General features: G+C 38.6%; 1 long non-coding RNA gene across 5 annotated transcripts in view; it reads right to left on the bottom strand.

The window, feature by feature from the left end:
* LOC137130727 (uncharacterized) overlaps positions 1 to 22,848 on the bottom strand; it is a 144,524-nt gene that overhangs the window by 94,802 nt on the left and 26,874 nt on the right. For all 5 annotated transcript variants that reach the window (XR_010914885.1, XR_010914887.1, XR_010914884.1 and 2 more), the window contains exon 3: positions 1,118 to 1,247. This is a non-coding gene — a long non-coding RNA (uncharacterized lncRNA). The remainder of the gene's footprint in view (positions 1 to 1,117; positions 1,248 to 22,848) is intronic.

The following is a 22,848-nucleotide window of genomic DNA, read 5'->3' as shown; positions in this document are numbered from 1 at the left end:
TGCGTACACACACACATTATCTCCATTACTCTCTCTTGCTCTGTATCACACATGCATCTCCTTCAGTTAATCTAGATGGCTAAATTTGACCCAGACTCCATGTGTTGTATTTTATCACTGTCTGTCTACACACACACACACCTGGACCTAATACATAGAGTTTTTGGCAAATATTTTTCTATACTTTCTGACTTTCAGATGTTTTTTATTGGTTGATGGAAGAGGTTCCCTTCTAATCCAATCTAATATTTTACACAGAGTTAGGAACCCCCCTCATAGCAGAAACTAAACATGTTGTTCCTAACTAAGCTTTTCTTTTTCAGCTTTATCGCTAACATTTTGCATTGCACTGTTCAACGTTTTTGTGCTATAATCTTGATTTTTTTTATTTTACAGTTTTTGTTTTGAACTGGACACTGCAAATTTTAAACTAGGCATATGGAGAAAATTGACCCTAATTGCCTAAAAAGATACTTTCAACAACAATTTGCAATTTTGAAAAAACGGTGAGGTTGTGAATAATTATGTATAAAACATTTTGAAATTTTTGCTGGTTAGCCACTTTGGGCTGCTCTTTAGCTGTGGTAAACGTATCATTCCTTTTGCTTTCTCAGTCAAACTAGGTTTTGTGGGTTTATAATTTTAATAGGTCAACATTTCCTGTTTCTAACTGTAAACAACCTATATGCAAATGCTGTGACCACTTTGACCTTTCTGAGTACTGTGGCATCTGAAATGCCACGGTTCACTGTGGAAAAACTGCATATAGTTGGATGCATAATGTATGTTCTCACTGCCACTTAGACTGAATAGTTTTAGATCCAGTCCATTATATAAAGTACTTTGCAGTTTGCAATATATTTATACATTTACATTACTCCACTACTTTTTGTTAGAATCAGGTGAAAAAAGAATTAAAATGTGCAGAAGTAATTATTAGTCATGTCTCTGACACACTGCTAAAATAAATTCATATTCATGAACTGTGTTTTTATGCTTTCAATGTAACCATCTAATTTTATATTAAGTACGAGGATCTAAGTAGATGTAATTTAAAAGTTTATTACTGTATATTGCCAATTAAAAAATAAAAAAATACATTAGCTTAGTGCCTTACCTTGGCAACCCCTTAACATTCCTGTTGTAGAAGTCTGGAACCAGTGAGGACGCCTCTAGTGTTAATTAAACCCTCTGTCTTAGAGAGAATTAAGGTCATGATCTCCCAGACCTCACCACTCCCACACTCCCTGAGAAGAAAGGAGACAAGAAAAAAGACTTAATGAAGGAATAAAAGGATGAAATGACTTAATGAACTGCCTAACGAGGCCTGCGGACGTTTAATAAGGGCTTATTAAAGCTTAATTAGCAATAATCTAGCTTGTTTGGAGTCATTTAGTGTTGACTTGTGGTCAATTGTGTTTTTATGGCAACTGGATAAACAAGTAACCATTGTCATTCCACAGGAAGGAAGATACGTTCCTGTGTGTGCATGTGTGTCCAAGTGTTGTAGTGACACAAAGAGGGATTCCAAAAACAAGAAGGTGAGATCCTTTGTATGACCTTCTCATCACACTGACTTTCGGCAATCATATCAGTCCCTCCATGATTTCGCAGACCTTTTAATGATTGCGGTGATCTAAAGATTTTTAATAATTGCGATGCATATTGTGATGTTGTTATGATGTTATGCATTGCAGGTTTGCACAGAATTCACAGGGGAATGATTGAGTTAATTGATGCAATTGTAACATCAGAAATTCCTAGAGGGACTGTCATCTGATCACGTTTCATTTACATTTACCTTCTAATTTAAACATTCTCTCATCACCTCCAGAACAGCAAAACATCTAAACCCAACGCAGATGGGAGCTCCTAACATAAGACAAATTACTGTATGCATAGCATGTATCAAAACAACAATACATTAGCTTCCCACCTTCTGTAAACCAATAAAAATAGAGGCCAGACAGAGGTTCTACCTTTTTAACTGATTCACTGACTAATTACCTAACCATCTAATAAAAATAAAAAGATCCTATCCTACTTGTATGATAATGCTTTAGCAGCCAATAAACAAAAGCTGCTGTTTGGGCCTTGGCAAATGACTCAGATATACAGTATATTGTACCGCTAATGATTCAGCTGGCAAATGTGTTTCCTCGTTGATTCAAACACAACACTCAGTGTGTCCTCTATAGACACCAACATGACTCTCATAAGTAAGAGACCAAACTGCATTGTGCCTAAAGACACTTTTAAACACAGTGTACGGTATACAGAGACCTTGAGGCTACAGATTTTCATCGCTGAGACAATGACGTCATTACCCCTTCGATGATTGAGTCAACCTCACAGCAAGCTGTGACTCTTTTACTATGGTTTTCTATGTCTAAAGGATTCATTTTATAACAGTGACTCAGATTGTTAATACCCATGAGTCAGGAATATTTATGGGTACTAGCAAATAAAAGAGTTACTCATCTTTGTTTCGGATCATGTGAGAACCCCAGTTGATCCTGTTAATTGTATTACACCCTGAGTCATGCAATAAAAATAATAAAATTAAACTGGTTTAAATGAATCACAAAGTACATGTGGTTTCCCTGAATATTGTATGTTAGAGACAAATGCAGACAAATTATCATATTAATTGTCAGAATAGGATGGTGTATCAAATGTCACCCCAGGAACAAAATGATCACAGTAAGGTGAATTTCAAAGACAGCATCCTATGAACATCATCTTTATTGACACAACCTCCTGATCAGGACGTGTACCATCTCAATTAAGGACTTTTCTGATGCGTTGACCTGAGCAGAAATGATACAGATAGGACTGGGGATGCACAGATGACATTTTTAATCTTGGGAACATCGTTGAGCAATACAGTGACTGTCAAATGCAGTGAAAACATTGATGTACAAGGGGATTGTACATCAATGTTTTCACTGCATTTGACAGTATGAACTGAAATGGCCAACGGAAGATCCTGCAGTCACATAGAGTCCTCCAACCATGGTCACACTAATGGGGTTTTTCTATTGTAAGTTTTAGTGCAGTTTCATAGTAGATGCAAATGTGTCACAATGGTTTTCTATACGAGCACCCGTCTCCTACAAACTATGTTTCTGCAAACTCAATTACGTTTTTAATTACGTACCTATGCAACATATTTTTTCATTGAATAAAACATTTATTAACACAAAAGAAGGAGGAAGTTTGAGATCCATTTCAGAGTTCTACATCTGGTTACAGTAGATTGAAAACCACTTACGTTAGGGTTAGAAAGAGGTTGTGAATTTGTTTAAAAGCAAATTCACACGTGTGAATTAATATTTTTGTCTTTTACCCTAAGCAGCTGGATGTGGTGCTGCAACAGTGCATGTTAGCAGGAAATAAAATGATATAATACTGGTAACATTTTATTGATATGATAACATGTTAATATTTATATGTTCATTAACATGTTTGCATCTCAGCAACTTGTCAACACATCCATATTACATTCATAGAAATCTGGTTGTAATTACATTGTTGTGTACAAAGCTAGTTTTATAGGATTTAGGAGACAGGGTTGATGCCAGGGACGTATCATTTTGACCTGTCCACTTTCTCTTGGCCTTAATCATCCATAGGACATCAAACTTAGAGAGGCACTAGTGTGGGATCCAGGTTGGAGCAAGTAGCATGCAGTGTAGCCAAGGTTTTTTATCAAAATCCTGACGTCTTTGTAAGTATTTGTAATCATTTTTAAAGTGAATATTTTTGCAAATCCCCACACTTAAACCATTTAAACAAGATGACATTGCATAGCTGTCAGCTCTCTCTGAACACACAACGTTTTGCTACATTTGTGTGTGTGCTTCAGGGTGCATGAGTGACAGCATGCATGAGTGTGTGCTGGCATTTATTCTACAGTATTTATCTACAGTAAACACATACAGGTGTGGTTTCTCTCGCCTTGGCCAACTGCTGACAGCTAACAAACATACACCTTCTAGCGCTGTGGTCATCATTTCTCACCATGCTGTCACTTTTCGGATGCTAATCCAACAGAGGAGTTTTACACACAGCTTTTAAGTCAGTTAGCATTTACTCAGCCAGGAGTATTCAATTAATTTAGACTTTAGTGCTTTTGGTTTTTGTTGAACCCAAGCTGAATCATTCTTTTAAGCACTTATGGCAGATGAACCAGTGCCTCCAAGTTTGACTAATTTATTTCCTATAATCAAAACCATTTAGAGGGTGGAGGAGGCTTAGTGAGCTACTCTGTGTTTACAAACAGATACAACTGGTTTTAGGGTTTTGAACTATAACTCTCCTATGAGGTTATGATTTTTCAAATGCTTTCTGCCTTCTTGTTTCCCCCTTTTTATATCAGTTTTACACTCTGCTTCCAGCATCTGCAAATTATGTCATTTAGCCCAAAGGCAGACTGAAGTTACACTCAAGAGGGTTATTAACTGATTTCAGACATTAAAGAGTAGATACATTTGGAGCCTTGCACAGATATGTGTGACAGCATTTACTGAGGATGGTTTGAACTCTTAAAGTCACAGTTCATGGACCGTGACTCTGGCAACTCTGCCGTTCTGCTAAAAACACTTCAATCCCCTCCAATTATTTCCACAACGCCAAACAGCTGTCAATTCCTGTAAAAGGGCCAACATTTTCTATTGTTGTCATATATTTCCTCTCTTCCAGACATATGTCAATTTTATGTCAAAGGATCAGGAATGCCAGTTATTGTTCTGCGGCATGAGAATGATGTCAACTTTTCTGCAGGGTCTTTCAGTGAGATGTAGACTGCAAAGCAGCTGACAATTCCTGCTCACATGCCAGCACATCACATCATTGACTTCGCTGCTCGTCAGCTCTGTCAGTTGTACACTGGAGAGTTATAGAATAAGGTGATGCCATGTTTCTGGGCTTTAAATTTCATGAGTTATTATGCCAGATCACGGAACACTGGGAGAAGATGATGATGATGATGATGATAATGATGATGATGATGGTGGTGGTGGTGAGAGTGGTGATGATGGTCAGTGTAGTGGCCATAGTAGTGATGACCACAATGATGTAATCTTCCCCGCAGTCATTTCCCTTTCTGTTTAACAACATGAGCAGTTCACCACTCTTTTATGTGTTCATATGACTCCTGATTTGTCACTTTCAATAAAAAAAAAATCTTGCTGAGAAAAGAGAAAACTGCCATGCCCGTTGTCTTCATTAACGTGCCTGCTAATAAATACCAGCTATGTACCATAAATTTGAGGAGAAATTATGTTTATTTTGAATACAATGTCTTACAATTTTGACTGGAAAATCAAAATCCACTTTGAAATTTCAAAGCTTTTCCGGTCATAGTAACATTATCAGGATCTGAAGAGGTAACTTTTTAGCATCTTCATAATGTAAATAGGTCCCATACAACTAGAATACAGAGCTTTTGTTTCACTTGATTTGTCTTTCTTTTTGCTTTGTGTATATAAAATTATTTATCACTGAAAATGTTAAATCATCAGACTACTCATATACAGGCCAATTTATTGGACATTAAAGTACATTTTGGTAGTACTGTATGTTGTCACTGCTGAGGACATATTAGTAACATTTAGGATCTTGTTTAGAGATCTGTGTTCTGTCATAAATTATTATGTGCTATGAATTTCATATGCTATCTATTCACAAAAAAACTGAAGAGGAAGATAGTACCTATTCCATCTGTCTCTCTAAATTGATATGTTTGAATAAACTTGCGTAAATCAAATTATGAGGGTGGTGTACTGCCATGTCAAGTGTCAGTCCTTTTCTGAACGCAACCCACATATCAATGAGAAATGCAGGTCCTGGTGCTGTAGAAGCAGTCGATCCTCTATTCCCCGACCCAGCACTGATGAGACGCTGCTTACTGCTTTGGTATTCTCGTCAAAAGCGGTTACTTCAACAGGTCAGGTTTCTATTGTGGGTGAATTAGAGTATATCATCATCCACTGCTCAGAGCAAAAAAGTAGTCATCATTGTTTCCATTGTTTTCAATCAGATTTTCAAAGATTCCCATGCTATTCTATGCAGTTCCACCCTTTGAGCATAGTTATAAACAGTAAATTAATCACTCTGCTACTGGGCTTCTCGCTCATTATGAGGAAACCAATAACACATGCAGAGGAGTCTCATCTGTTACAACATTTCAACTTTAAACAGCTGACTATGCAAAAGGTTTTAAAGGGCAAGCCACCACACACCAATTTGAAGCTAGAAATCAATGCATTTAGCCATGCTGCAGCATAACACGGACACTATAAGACTTCCCTTTATGTCAGCATTATATTGTAAAGGGTTCTACTGTCGCATGCCTGAGTGTTTCAATGCTGTTATGAGAATTTAAGAGCAGAAGATATTCCCCACGGAAGTTTTCTCCACTGCTTGTATTCACTCACAGATCAAAATAGTGCACAAAAACGCAGAGCTGAAACTCACACTAACAGTTTGTGGCCATCTACAGTATATCTGTGTTTGTTTTCATTGGTTTTGGTTGTTTTCAACAATCTCTACTATTTCCTACATTTTCCTAGTTACACCCTTGTGTGTGTTAAAACACTGGATGATGTCATTCTGCCTGCGGGGCTTTCCCACAATCATGGCTCAGCTGATAACACATGTGGTGGAGAATTGCTAAAACACATGGGTGTGTGGCAGTTTCAAACTCAACCTTCCCTGAGAAACACAGTGAGGGCTGGGTTTGGCAAACTCTGTGCTTACCTTGGCTGAATACAGTGACCCAGCCCGTGTTGATGCTGACAGACTACAGCTGTGCCTCACTCTATAAAACCTCCAAAAATCATTTAGTACTGCAGTCATTCCCTTTACCTTGCTGATTTACAGAACTACAAGCTCCACTGGATAACGCAGCAGGTGTGCAGGACTGTTTACCAGAGTGATGCTGTGGTGTTGGAAAGTTTTATTGACATCAGTGAAGGTTGTGTTTATACATTACATTCGATTGACGCCGCTGTACAAACTGGTGACTACTGCTGTGAGTCAGTGTAACTAAACTAGACTGTACTTGCATACAGGTTTAAGTTTGGGATAACATGTGATTCACTACACTGGTCTTTTGTGGTTCTGCTCTACAACAGTAGCCTATTCTTATTCCGTGTCAAACATTGTAGAGCTAAACACAGTCCAGTGAGAGTAAATATTGAATAAAGTCTTGTGCAGCTGCAGGTAATGAATAAAAACTGATACGGGGTTTAGCTGTATGCAGGGGACTAATGAACTCAATCCTCACTGGGACACTCACAGGATAAGCTCAGCTGATGTGGACACTCGAGAGGAAGCTGGACTTGTTTATGAAGGAAATGACATCATCCGGCTTGGATCAGACAATAAGCTCATGCTGACAAGATAATAACTGGGAGAAAATGAGAAAGGGAGCAGTGTTTAGTTTAGCTGAGCAGTCACGGGTGCAGATAAAAGGTGAATGAGTACAGCCATGGTTATTTTAAACCTCATCGTCCACTGCTTAATAGATTTGATAAACACCTGCAGGGCATTGGCTGATTTTGACTCAGTATTGTTAGATTGGCCCCTTTCTTAATTCAATGCCTTTGCACTGATATTCAGGGTAAAAATGGAGGCCAGGGTTTCTAATACAGGAAGATTGAGGGGAATTGTTGCAGTAGTTGCTTTGCATCTTCAGTGAAGTACATACTATGTAGTGTAAATTCCACATTTACATGATGTCTTAAGATGGATTGCTACTCTATGACAACTGTGCATTACTGTACAACCTATGCGTGTCAAAGCCTCATATCACTGATGTAAATGAAATGAAAATATATTCTATTCACATTTCAAAATTTGAATAAGATCTTGTGAGGACTTTCTATTAATGTCTATACTGGACATTTAATATTCCTGGACAAACTTAACTCCTGGGGGCTTCAAATAAACAGCATTCTCCAACAAGTGAACATTATTAAAAGATAAGCAACCTATTTCTGTTTCTGTATTGTACAAGTCTTATTTCTTTTAATGTTGCTGTTCCGAGCCTATTCACTCACACAGGGGACCATTACAACTTTCCAAAACAACTTTCTATAAACTGCTCTGTGATGACCTCTAATTGTCCTGGGGACTGGGACAGCATGATTGAAAATAAAAATCCTTCACAGTGAAAAAAAAGAAAAGAAAGACAGAAAGAAATAACTGAAGGGGGTTTGGAGGAGCTGTAGGACCTCCCAAGAGCAGATCTGGACTAAAGCCCAAAAACAAGGCTTGCTGCTGGGTTAAGGATCTTAGAATATGCCCTGGATTATTGAGCCAGAAAGCCAGAACATGCCCGGGGACAGTGGTGAAAAACTAATACTGATTTTGGCTAAAGAGGGATACTGGGTTGTGTGAGAGCCTGAGTTTTCTCCGTGTTGTTAGGATAATGACAGTAGTCAGGGAATAGAAATAATGGATTTTAACAGGGGGGGTTCGTTGTTAGCCAACAGTTACTTTATGGTGCAGTGCAGACAGCTGGTTTCCCTGCATTTATCCATGAGTGGTGGGCAAACATAATTAGAAATGATCACTACAGCTAAAAGAAAAAAAGTGTAATATAGTCCATATTCTGCTGGAAAAGCTCCACTGTTTTGTAAATTTTAAATTCAAATGTGTGACACATAAATTGGCAAAGTGATCAAAAGTTAAAACATAGCACAGATGCTGTAAAAAAAAATATATTTGGGGGAGATCTACAGGGGATTGATGCAGGCGTGCAATAAGTGTAAATCATACCAACAGCACAAAGAAGATTTCAGTTTGAAAATAAACCCTTTAAATGGAATATGATAGGCACAAATTCAAATAATCAACCAAAAATTAAATCACCTAAAATTCTCCTCAAAAGGGCCTAAAAGTGTGTTAAACTTAATTACACCCTATGGTCACACCACAATGTAGTCTGAATTTCCTATAGTAACTTTTATTAAAATCCAGCAGCAGCACTATTACTAGTTTTAATAATAGTCAGACTGTAAATATACAGATTTCACCACATAAGTTAAAACACACTACCAAAGTGGACTGGTGGCAGGTAGCAAGATGGACAAGAAAAGTTGATGAGAAAGCACATCACCACACATTTAATAGAATACTCACTAAACTCACAACACTGTAGTGAACAGTTACTGCGCACAAGCAAGAAAGTTTAGGAAAGCGGCTACTTTCCTAACTTTCCTACATTTTAGCAGGTGATGATGTAATTACTCTTGGAATTCACTGAACTGTAGAGACAGATATTTGTTTACTGTTTTTTTACTGAACGTTACATACTTCACTATGAATATTCAGCCAAATATATGCTACAAATACATCATATTTCTAAGGAAATTGTATTCAAATGCTGGGCAGAGATTATTTGCAGGTTTAATGATGAAGAGATAGAGGGAGTTAATTTACACAAACAGAATGGTCCCATCTGGCCTCATTAACATACTACATTGCTAATGCTAACTTTTAATGGTGTGATCATCTCACATGCTCATTTTCACTGAATCCTTAATGCAAAATTAGCATATTAGAACAACATATTGTCTCACACTAGCCCAGGGGCCTGATGCAAGGTGGTGTCAGATTCCATTTTTGTCTTAAGCTGTAGTTTGAACAGTGAATAGTAGCGTTCATTTACATGGATACAAACAACAAAAAAACTATAAACATATGGAAATGTAAGTAATTTTTTCCTGTTTTTACAAGAATGTTTTTATCAACATCAATCCGGCCACTGCTGTCATTACAGTTTTTTCAGTTGCTCTAGTACATTTCTCAAATCAGCCTTACATTTTTCAAAACACCAAGTGTATTGCTTGAAACAATTTGCACAACCAGCACAACTCAATAGATTACATGCAACGGCCCATAACTTCTTCAAAATCCTTTATTTACTTTTTAAAAGTAAATATGAATATCAGTGAACAGGTCAGTGGCATCAGAAAGATAAGTCCTTTTGTCATTGTTTACAAACAAGATAGTCAAAACGCTTCGTCGTGTTGTCAAAGTCACAGAGTACACAAAGTGTATTTGATGTAAACTATAGCTTTTGATGAAAGCTACGGAAAACTACTATTTTGATGGCAATGATGAAATGGAGAAGGCTGTTTTCTCTATGGTATATATATATATATATATATATATATATATATTTCAACATTACAAAGTTTCACATCCTTGTATGTGGGAGAAACCACATATTGGACAAGATTCACATATACACTTACAGTTTTTAATGTCACTGAGATACAAAACCGGGTTTTAGAGCACCATGAAGCACAAAGGAAACCATAGTTCATGCTGTTCATTTCCTTGTTCTTCCACTTTCAGAAACTGTAACACTGTGCTCTGTCCATTGTTGATCAGTGTTTGATAAAAATGCTTTGCATATTACTGTTAATGATAATCAATATTGACCTGATATCGATTCAGGACATATTTGCAAAAACTAATTCTAAAAATGTATAGAAATCTGTGTGACAGATTAGGTTTACCAAAATGTTCAACCATTTTGCATGTACTGACTTCTGTAATGAATTAATGCCTAGATGTTTTGGGAGGTAAGAGCATTCAACACAGAACCAGTACAATAAATGAGAGGAAATGTAACAAAATGACAAACTGTAATTTATAACTGCTGAGTCATTGTCATTGTTCTGTTATGACATGTCCAGTAGCACCAATATACAGTTTTAATAAATGAAAGAAGTTTTTTTTAATCACAGCACAATTTCTGTTCTCCCAAGCTTTTTAAAACTGCAGATCCATTTCAATTCTTCTCTTTTTACAAGCAGAGAACTATCCAGGAAAAGTATGATGTGAGGTTTAAAATCTAATCATTCAAATGCATGTAGCACAGACAACAATCTCACTGATCCCCCCCGTACACATACCAAAACTCTGTTCCCAAGCAGAATCTGTCGCAATAATAAGTCACAGCATCTCTTCATGCAAGGAAGAGGAAGCATAAAATAAAAATGCAAATGCTGCCAACAGCCTTTTAATGTTGCTATCAATCAAGAAGAACCATCAAAAGGTAGCTGGTTGCTGTAATGGAATAACTCCCTCTGTTACCTTAGAGACAGACAAACAGACAGGCAGACAGGTAGACAGACAAACAGACAGACAGACAGATAGACAGACAGGTAGCCAGACAGACAGACAGACAGGTAGATAGATAGACAGACAGACAGACAAGTAGGCAGACAAACAGACAGCGAAACAGGCAGACAGACAGACAAACAGATAGATAGATAGATAGAGCTGTATATATCTATCTATCTATCTATAGATAGTTATCTATAGACAGACAGACAGGTAGACAGACATGCATACATACATACATACAGGCAGGCAGGCAGAGAGATAGGCAGATAGCTAGATAGCTAGATAGATGATGTTTGTGGTCCTTGGTCACACATGCACAGAGACCTTAGACCACCCCTGGAGCCAATAATAACTGTGCCTATTAAAGCAAGCATTTTTTTAGCCCAAAGAAAGAGGGAGTGAGCGAGAGGAAGAAAGAGATAGGAGCTCAGAGGACAGATGGGAAGGGGTGGAGAGAGGAGGAGGGAGTCTACATATTTCACCTTCATTCACCTGCTGACATGGCCTCTCAAAGAAACCTTTCATTAGTCCTTCAGAACAGTCAGCTTAGTGTGTCCAATGCCATAAATTTAGCCATCATATTACACTGGCTCATGTTCTGCTCTTTCATCTTGGGGAGTTTTCATCTCACGATTTTCATACAGGAGGATTGGCAAAAGAGGTGCATGTGGGGAAACCTCAGAAGTCAAACATCTAATTCATCAGTTAGGTGATTTAAGGTTTGCACAGATAACCTGCACACACCTGAATCCACCCTTGCAGAAAATGCACTACAGGAAGCAACACCTTGAAAGAGTCTTTCAGCTATTCTTTACTTGGCACAAACAGCTTAAACCACCTCTGCAGCCAGTGTTTCCTTAAATGTGTTCCCAGACTTAAAATCACCTGTGACCCATATTTTATTTTATTTATTTTTCTCAGATTTGGTTTGACAAAGCTAAGCAGCTAAGATTCATTACAGTTTTGATTTGGGTGGGGCTACGTTCAATCTGTCTTGGCTGACTTAAGCTTTACTGTGTGGTTCACATATGGGATCTCAATGGGTCCTTTCAGAAGGTGATAATTTAGTCTGCCAACACCTCTTCTAAATCATTAACTTTATGGAAAGTTAGCCAAGACAGCGTATTTTTTCACATAGCTGTGCAGAGGAATACCAAAAGCATACACAAATAGGGAGAGAGACTAAGAGAGAGATTGACAAAGAGAGTCTCTCAAAGCTCTCACCTTAAAATAGTGCACATCAATAACATTCTGATGTTGTTGTAAGACCTGAGAAGATTGGCTGGTTTCACTTTCCACAGATCAAGCTCAAACAACCCTCCTGTTTCTTGCAAAAGTGTTTTAGGCCACCCACAGATCATATAGAGACTCTCTATATACTCTGTAGCTAAAGAGTGGTGTCAGCATCTGCTCATGCCATCCCACTGCCTCTCTCCCTTCTCTTCCACCTTCAGTTTGTTTGCAAGAGAGTTTGTGTCACCTTAATGTTCATTTTCATTTTATCAATAGTGAAATCACACAGCACAACCAACTATGTGCAAATACATGTGCAAACCAGCTGTTACAATGTTCATATCGAGGCTCACTTTATTTTCCTAATAGGCAGATTTGTGCTCTAAGAGCTGCCCACCTGTGATCAATTTTAACCAAGAATTCCTGGAGAAAGTGGGCATAACATGCAAAGAAAATGGGAGGATAGCATGAGGGGACAGGCACACCCACTATTTGCACACATAACAACCACACACTGCACAGTTTTTATCCAAACCCAGCAAAGCTGACATCCCTGAGATGTTTTTGTACTCTGGTTTATGCAAATACAGAAGCTCCTTAGTCCATCAAGTGAGCAACTTTATGTAAACTAGTCCATCTGAACCTGGAAACCACAGTTAGTGTCAATAGTGAAAGCACTGTCAGCAATTTATTTGCTACTTGGATCTGTAGAGAGATCAGCCAGTGAGAACAATCCTATTGTTCTATTCTACAGCAAATATCACTCGTTGGTGTCATTTAGTTCTTATTAAGAAAAATTGGACCCAATCGAGTCCTGTGAAGTGAAATATCTGGGTCATGAAGGGTCACAGTGTGGCCAAAACTCTGCAGACATTCATCCACAGAGACAAAAAAGGACAAACAAAAAAACATACTCAGAAACACACATGTAGACAGACACGCACAAACTCACACAGTTGAGGCCACCCAGGATGAGAAAGATGGAAACTTTAACTGTGTTTATGACCTAACTCTGGATTATAGGTTAGTCTGAGAGAGAGAGAGGGAAAGAGAGAGAGAGAGGTTTCAGTTGCTCAGCTGTGAATAATTAAATTGCAGCCCTACCCTCTGCTCTGCTCTCGCTCACTCTTTCTCTCTCTCTCTCCCACACATACACACACACACACACACACACAAACCTCTATTATCTTTATTATCTGGTGTAAAAAACTGTGCCAAATCAACATGCGGACAAATGATCCGCTGTAGCGTCCCTGAACTCACAGGATAAACGGAAAAGACAAAAAGATAATAATGTTCCTCCTCTTACAGTATATATTAGTTGTCAATTTTACAGAGAAGAAGCACAGCAGGCTCATCTTGTTAAAACTCAAGGTGTGGGTGTGTGTGTGTGTGTGTGTGTGTGTGTGTGTCTATGTGTCAATGTGGTTACAAAGCTATTTCAGGTAGATAGGAATAGTCTACCATGGCGGGTTCCACCACGTTGCACTCCACACACACACAAACACACATGCACCCATACACACGCACACATAACTGCAAGATCTACCTCTCTACAATTACAAGAAGCCAATTAAGCAAGGTCTTAATGAGTTAGTGGAAAGAGTTCTAGAAAAGTCTGCCCCTAGTTCGTGTGACCTGCACATGGGGCAGGGGGAAATTACACTCTTCCAGCTTGGAGTTCAATGACCTTAGCCTAAAAAATCAGTTTTGGTTGCAACAAAAAACATTTTGAAAGGTCTGAAAGCCACTGCGCACAAAAGTCATCTGCAAACCATTTGAGGCTGCAGACTAGCTGCCAAGTCTTAAACAGCATGTCTTATTGGCAGTGCTAACACACAGCTGAAAGCCTTATAGATGAAAGACTTATACTGTACAAGGCCTGTGGCTCATAAAAGCATTTATAGTGTGAACAAGGGTGGAAAGATTACTTTTAGAATGTAATCTATTACAGATAACAGATTACCTGTTTAAACCTCTAATCAGTGAGGTATTTCTCCACAACTACTTCACGTCATGGGAGATAAACAAAGACTGGTTTTTCAAGCTATGGCACTGGACCTAAAAATGAACTTACTCAAAGACTTAAATGATTTTCCCCATGACAAATACGTCTGTTCACCTTATCCTAAAAGCCTGAATAAGGTAAACAGAAGTGGTGCGGATGCAGGGCAGTGATTGCACTTAAAAGTACATTTCCCAGAACTGCATTTATCTTTGAATGGTACACACTGTAGAGATTGGTATCAGTTTTCATTAGATGCTTTTTCCTTTTAACTAAAAGATACAAAATAAGGAACGAGACACAGCACAGTTTAAGTGTTGATGTTGCTTTTAATATTTCAAAAGTGGATCTGCAACTTGTTTTTGCAAAAGACATTTAAGGCAAAAACCCATCTCAAACCAAACCAACACAACTGCACACACCTAGCAATTACACACACACACACACACACAGACACACACACACACACAAACCCACACCATTGCTGTTTCCTGAGCAGCCTGCCAAGTAATGCAGAGCCTGAGCCAAGGATTTTACTGCTATGGGTTAAGGGTTCAGTGCATGTCAGATGTGCAGTTCACGTCAACACTAAAGTACAGACAAACACGCTCTAAAAAAACACTCTTTTACACACACATACAGTCATCCAATCCTACAGTGTATGTCCCAAAACACCCATCGACACTCATCAGGTTTTTCAGGATTAAATAGACTTTAACCATTGTCTTCTTCCTCTCACCTGTAATCTACTGCAGCTTGTTTACTTATTCAACGTCTCTTTTCTTATTTGCTTTTAAATTTTCTTTTTCTCCTTTCCTCATTTACTTTAATTTTACCGTATTGTTTCCCCACTTTATCTTTTTTGACAGTAAGCTACATGGAGACACACCAACAGTGGCACAAAGGGATAGAGGGACGTAAAAAGCAGTAAAAGCTACATATTGTCATAAAAAGCTAGTCTGTATGCTTTCAGCTGTCACCTAAGAAGATGTACCTACTGCTCACCTCTAGGCAGCAGCACTACTGTGATTACAAGCCTCTTTGACCAGTTTCAGTCAGGTTCTCATGTCCAGAGACCAAATAATGTTAGATACATTTACTCTCCAAAGGTTTTCATTAACACTGAATCCAACAAAAACAGCCTTTTTTTCACAGCAGACATGCTATTGCAGGAAAATGACAGGTATAAATAACTAACACAATGAGGGCCCTGTCAGCTGCACAACTAAATTTACTGCAGCAGTTATTTATGGTACTGGTTACACTCATGTTGACAAGTTAAAATGTCTGCTGTAAAAAAGACCTTTCCAATAAAATATCCAGCAGATAAGTTATTACGCCGCAATGCTGTTGACTCTCATATGCTGCAAGTCGACAATCAGACCACAACAACTCATTATCTGTATACATCTGAGGTCCAGTGAGGAATCAATACACCCAGCTCCTAGTGGAATCACTGGAACTCCCAGTACAAGTGTGTTCAGAGCATTCAAGATGTAGATATATGGATTAATCACTTCAAAGCTGCATCTGAACTGATCTGATCCGATGTGTTAACAATAACACAGAGACGAGATAACGTCAGCACAAGCTAAAAAGAGCTTCAAAACACAAGTAAACATTATCAGTATCCACTAGATTCACCCATCACACAGCTGAAAGTGGAAAATCCAGACATAACTTGGAATAAATTCATAAGTAGAGTGTAATAAAGACCGTGCTGAGCATATTCATTTTAGTACAAGAGTCATAGAAAAGAAGAAGAAGGGGAGGAAGAAGGATGGGTGCAGCCAGAGTGGAGGAGGGACAGATGATAAAGGAAAGAGAATTGTGAAAGACAGGAGGGAGGCATCTTGCCAGATCTCCGTGTGGAGAGATGTTACTCTGCTTGGACAGAGATATGTAAAGACACAGAGAGAATAAACACGATCCAGCAGTCAAGTTTGGCACAGGCCAGTCACCCATGAGTGACCTTCCTGAGACCCCTCGGATCAACCTAACCAGGTTTTTCTTGCCACCCATTGCTACCTAAGCTCCAGCTTGTTTATTCTCCCCCCTCATCTGTTGCAATCTTTCTTCCCTTTCCATTTCTCCATTGTTTTTCCTTTAGGTTACACAATAGACCCCCATACCAATTTTACTCTCTGTCAGGCACAACAGTAATGATTACAATCTCAATCTCTTAAATGTCCCCATGCAGGAAATACTCAGTTTCATTTATACCCTTTAATTTCACTCTCAGTCACCATAACCTTTCATTGTGTCCACAACAAAAGGGCTGCTTTGTTCATAAAGGCCTGGCTAGGATTTATAATAGGCCTTAGCCTCACAAATAATAGAACTGCCCGTTTGCTGCATTCCAAACTAAGTGATAATAATTGTGCTTAAAACAATCTTTGATAACCCTGTAATTCAAAGTAATGGTAAACTGGCACAACTCTCTTAATAAAACTTGTAGATTTAGTTTGGTTTTACATGACCTTTGAGCTTCACTGCAAATTCTAGTTATTCAGTTCAAGGTGAAACAACAATTTTCCAGTTGGCTGTATAGTCAGTGTAGTTCTCTCCATAGGACCCTTTAACAATAAATGACTGTCCTTGTCTGTTGTGAGCATTTCTACTTGTGTGCTTGTGTGTATGTGATGCTGGTGTGACGGAAACTGAGTGGAACATGTTGGAGTTGGATCTGATACTGACCCGATTGAGGCAGAAGAAGCTAGGCGACCAATCACAGTGGTGGCAGTCCACATCTCTTCTGGGGAGGTGCCATCAGTCTACAGCCTACGGTCTGCAGCTATACAGTACTTACACAATGCCCACAGTGTAGATTCAATAAATGACTCTACGTTGATCTTAAGACCATGTTTACATTGAGCCAGGCAAAACCTGTAACCGCATCTTTCTGTCTCCATTTTGGATTGATTAGCTTGTTCCCAGATACTGTCCTCTGCTTTATGTGTGACAAAGTCATAACTTCAGAATTTTGTTGCCTGGTCTCTACAGACACTGTACAGAGTTTTCTTGTTTTCCACTAATGCTCTGTATGAAAAAAAAAAAACCCGTTTCTCATCTGCTAGCAAATGCAGCAAAAACCTGAAGTGCATGGAGCACTAACTTAACTGTACTTGAAAATTGTCACATTTGAAAAGACAGTTGTGTAGAAAATGTCAAGAACTCTATGAAAAGCTGCATTAAAATTAAAGCCTGGTTCCCCTTTTTGTATTTTGTGCAATTCTTCTCTGTCACAAACTAAGAATCTAATACAATCTATACACTATTACCTCTGATTCAGGGTGTATTTTTCTCACTAAGAGGTTTTTAAAATGTGACCAAATGACTCATTATAACTGTCTGCAACACCTCTCACCATGTCTGGCCAAAACAAAGCCTCTTTATGCCCTGCCTTTATCTCTACTATAGCTACCCTTATCTCCCAAATGGACTCCACACAGACACACACTCATCCTATACATCAGTAGCACAGAGGTGGACAAATACATACAAAGCACACATATCACACACTGTAATGGCACAGGACTTGATCTTTTTACTGCTGTCCATTTGTGGCGAAAGAGGCAACACATTAAAAAAAGGGGAGAGACCCTTTTTCCCTGATGAAATGAAAGGCCTGCATTGCAGTGATTTGTCAAAGCAGGCAAAGGTTCAACGGTGGGTCAGACTACGAGGGGATTTTCTTCACTGTTCCCTCTCAAATTACATGATAGAACGAGGAATATAAGCAGAGAGAGGGAATGATACTTGACAGCTGAGGCATAGAGAGAGAGATAGCTATATTCAGAAAGAGACCAACAGAGACAAAGTGAGTAAGGCTTCAATATTCATGAAATTCAGAGCACTTTCTACTGCAAAAGTCTGCCACATCTTAGGATAATTAGGCAACAATACCAAAAGGAGGACGAGGTTGTGGAATACTAATCAGCTCTGGTCAATCTCATACAGAGTTCAAGGAGGAAGAAGTTCATAGAGATGGAGAGACAGACACAAACGCAGCAAGGAAGAAAGATACCAGGTGGCTAGAAGGTCAGTAGGGCAGGATCTACATCAAGGCAATATCTGGCTGTACTATTCTACCTCTCTTAGACCATCACTTCTCAGTCTCTCTACTGCTACTGGATCTCACTACCCTGTTACTTTTTATTGCCTTGTCCTCTTCACTCGATCTTGCTCTGCTTCCCACTCTTCCTGTTTCTAATGCACACACAAGCTGCAGAGTCGGTTCAATCACCAAATGAAACTGAAAATGACCGCAGGCACTGAGAAAGGAGAGAAATGCATTGTGTGACTGTGTGAAGGATGGAGGGTTGGGGGTAGCGAGGTAATGAGACAGAGAAGGAGAGGGAAAGTGTGGTGAGGGCGTGGCACGTTTGACGGACACACAGGAGAGCGAATGAGAAAGGGAGGAAAATAGAGAGGGAGACTTCTTTGTCCAATCAAAGTTGGGGTTAAAAAGTCGAAGCCATCATAAGCATCAAAGGCAGACTACAGAGGCCATTTCTTTCATCTGTCTATTCCATCTTCTCTTTCCAAATACAAGGCTATAGTGTTGGACTGAAATATGGCTCATTTCTATACAGTCTTGTACGTTTTTCAGAAATGCAGAAATGCTAGCCACAAAGTAACATTTCTAGCACTCCTAAAGGAAATCAGAATTTGAAAAATCCTTTTAATATTCATCCACACAATTACAGTGCTTCACATGGATTGTTCGTGCCCTGTAATGCATGCCCTTTATTAATTTTAGCAAGACTGAGCCACTGCTTTCAGAGCTGTGAACAGCACTATGGAAATAATCGCTGGTATAAAATAGCATGCTGTCTGCTGTCTTGACTGACTGGTGGGGGTTTAAAATGTACAAATACACAGATATAACTACATTAACCATGTTTTCAAAATGAGCATGCCAACCCAAAAGTTATCACTTGTTGCTAAGCAACCACCACTTGTTTAGCTGCTGTCCAAGGACTTTGCTTAGAGAAGAAATAACATTTGAATCTTATTTATTAAAAGGAATATGTTCTGCACAATTCTACCCTTTGTTATTGCACCACTTTATTACCAGAATTTCATCCAGGCAAAGAGCCACACATTACAGCCAAAAGCTATTGTTATGGCACAAGAAGCTTACTTAGGTCCAATAGCCATGAAAATGCTTTATTCAATTTATTTTACTGAAAAACGGGTTTCATTTAGTTATTTCACATTTTAAATCTAAGGACACTTTGAGCATGGTAGGACAACCAAAAAAACAAGAAATGTAAAGATAGGTAACCACAGACTGTCTCGCCATTTACTGCAACATCTGACACCCAGAAAAAAAAATTGTGAAATAAACAATAAGTGTGCCATGAAAATGAATACATTTCTCTCTGCACTGTTACTCAGGGAAAATGAGTCGGTGTAGGGAAGTGGTACATTTACAAGTTATAAACAACTCACACAGAGATCACAGAGATTACACAGACAAAACCAGAACAGCAGAACAAAGAAATCACAGAGCACAACTAGGAGGAGAGAAAAACAAAGTGAGGAAAAACAACAAGATCCAGCTTAGAAACAGACAAGTGGATAGAAGCAGTATAAAAAAATGAACCAGAATGAGAGGATAAGTGACACTGATAGGAGGAGATGCAAATTACACATGCAGAGGTGAAAACCAACATGAATTAAACCTACAAAAAGGAAGGAGAGGGAGGAAACAGAAAGGGATTGTGCAGAAGTGGGAATGAAGATGGCTTGTTTGCTTGTGTTTCTTCACAGCAATAAAAATTACAGTTGTTGATCAATTCAAGTGTTCTTTCAACTGCCAACATTGAGGAAAAGAAGTTTTAGAAGTGAAGTCAGGTCCTGTTTTTGCAATACTTTTACCAGTTCATCCATTTAGTTGTTAGAGCTGTGATAGTCTTAAAAAAAAAAAAAAAAAAAAACAGCTCAAGCACGGGAAAATATTGAATTCTGCTTAGTTTCCTTTTGCTATTATGTCACAGGATAGCGGTTTAGGCACATCATGTATGTGGCATTTTGACTCATGCTGTACCAGCCAGATCATCATCTGACTCAGGATCTACTGTTCTTTTAGGCTCTGAACAAAAATGTGGGGGAGACATCAGTATCATAAGGACATGTGTCAGTCTACAGTGAGTTCAGGATGCAATGTGCTCTCTTCTCCTAAAAAATGACACTACTAAGGTAGCATCAGGCGAAGACTGCCCTGTGCAACAGAGACAAAAACGGACTATTAACTTCCTTCTCATCCCAAAATTATTTGCAATAATGAGTCTTTGTTGGCTGCACTGGACAGACTTTGACTTATTAAACTGACTTATTAAAAGACAATGTTTGTGCTCTGGCGTTGTATTAAAGAAAGATGAAATAATAACAGGGCAGGATGGGGATGATCAGGGGAATATAATTTGTGATTCTGTGGGGAGATACAGTAATTGGGAGGAGTCTGTGAGTGTCTGCCGCTCTGTGAGCAAATGGTGAGAAAAACTCAAGAAAACATTTGGACTCAGGGGTATAAATCAGTGCCCACGTGAGTTCACCTGTTTGTCTTTGCACATATAGTAACATGACTTAGTAGCAACCAGCTGCCAGTATAAAGTGACTTTTACTTGCCACTTAAATCACTAATGTGCAAAGTTCTGCAGTGCAACCCTTTTAGTCACGTATTGTGTGTGTTTCTGTTTGCTTTTCTGTTGATAAATATTTATTTTCCATATGTAATTTGTTCAGCCAGGTTGCGTGGTGAACCTAATGCTTCCCATGCATTAGACACAGACCCACAGACTTGAGCAAATATTGAGCAAATCTGATGAGAATGTATGGAAATTATGAATAATACAGTATATTATACAGCTTATACTATTTAGACCTAAGTTTTTTATTTGTAGGCAGATTCTATGAAAAACTTTACAAATAAACTCCATTTAAGACTTTCTAGTAACACAACATATTAACCCTCCCACAAACACAAAGATGTACAACATTTCTATTCCTAAAAAAACACTTTGCCACTTACAGCAAGCATCTCCCTTAAAAAAAAAAGTAAATTCAGAAATGAAGAAAGGTAAAAGAATCTCCCTTGGGAGATTTGGGGACTGTTATTTTCACCGAAATTTGTTCTGTTGTGTTTCTCCAATAGGCTGTAGTGCTGTGGCAGGGGGATAGTCACGCTAGAGCTGCTTTGTATGAATAACATTTCATGTGCAATAATCTGTGGCTTTCTTGTCACAAAATGACACACACACACGCACACACACACAGCCAATGGACTCAACCATGGCCACAATCTCACATTCTGTCATTCTGTGTATATCCTCTCTCTCTACCTCTTTTCTTTATTTTAAAGACACACACACACACAGATGTATCCACAACCTTAAAGTTCTGTAAAGACCAGTAAAAGAGGAAGAAGGGGTTTTATTAGAGTTCAAAACAGGCCACAGCAAAAACAAGCAAAAGCACATCAGTTTTCAGTTCATCCAGCCTCATTTTTTTGAAGATTATACAGTGTGTAATGTATTTCTAGAGTGCGTTATACATCCCAGTTGGAGGCCATGTCAAGTAGTACATCTTCAATATTGGGATGGCAATAGCTGTGTAAAAAGACCATTACTGTGGCATTTTTTACCCTTTCAGTGTCAGTAGAACTGACAAAAGCTGCCCAAAAAGAAATGTCAGACTTCATAAAACCATTCTAAAAATGGCTACAGATAAATAAACAGAGGTTCACCATAGGAACCCATTGGCCATAACATGACGGCTTGCATTTCTTCCTTTCTCTAATCTTTTTCAGACACACAAGATCTTATAACTGTCAAAAACTGCATTAAAGTGACATTTTATGACAATTATTACGTTTCAAAGCTTTTGTCACTCGGTATCCATCCTTCTATCTACCTAACCTCTTCTGCTCTTCTGTTTCTGTCACTCTCTCTGCATGTAAAATAAGTAAAGAACAGTCATATTTGAGTCTGTCAAAATCTATGTTAACATAAGAGCTTCTGACATTTTTGATGTAAATAAATCTCAGTTAAGCAACTTTGTATTACTGATAGATTACAGCAATAATCACTCGGCAGCTACGTCTTGAATGTTCTTCAAATTTAGGAACTAAATTTAGGAATTTAGGAGCTAAATTTGAACACGGCCAAACAATAACAGATGAAAAGACACATGAGGGGAAAAAAGATAGAAGCCAAGTCAGTGAATAAGTGAGCTAGACAAACAGAGGGTGGAGACAAAGATTCAGGGTGAGCAGAGTCTGACACCTGGAAGCAGACACAGAAGATGCAGCGGTGGTGTTACACACAGAAAGTCAGTTATTCTTCAATTCAACTTGAACTGCCAAGACCCCTGCTTCTCCTGTTTCACTGGAATGGAGAGAGATGGTAATCTATGGAGCAAACCCTAGGCTGTGCTTATGAGCCTTCTCTTTGTCT

The sequence above is a fragment of the Channa argus genome, chromosome 7 (genome assembly GCF_033026475.1).
Source record: "Channa argus isolate prfri chromosome 7, Channa argus male v1.0, whole genome shotgun sequence".
Lineage (NCBI taxonomy): Eukaryota > Metazoa > Chordata > Actinopteri > Anabantiformes > Channidae > Channa > Channa argus.
This window is presented reverse-complemented; position numbering and strand designations above follow the sequence as displayed.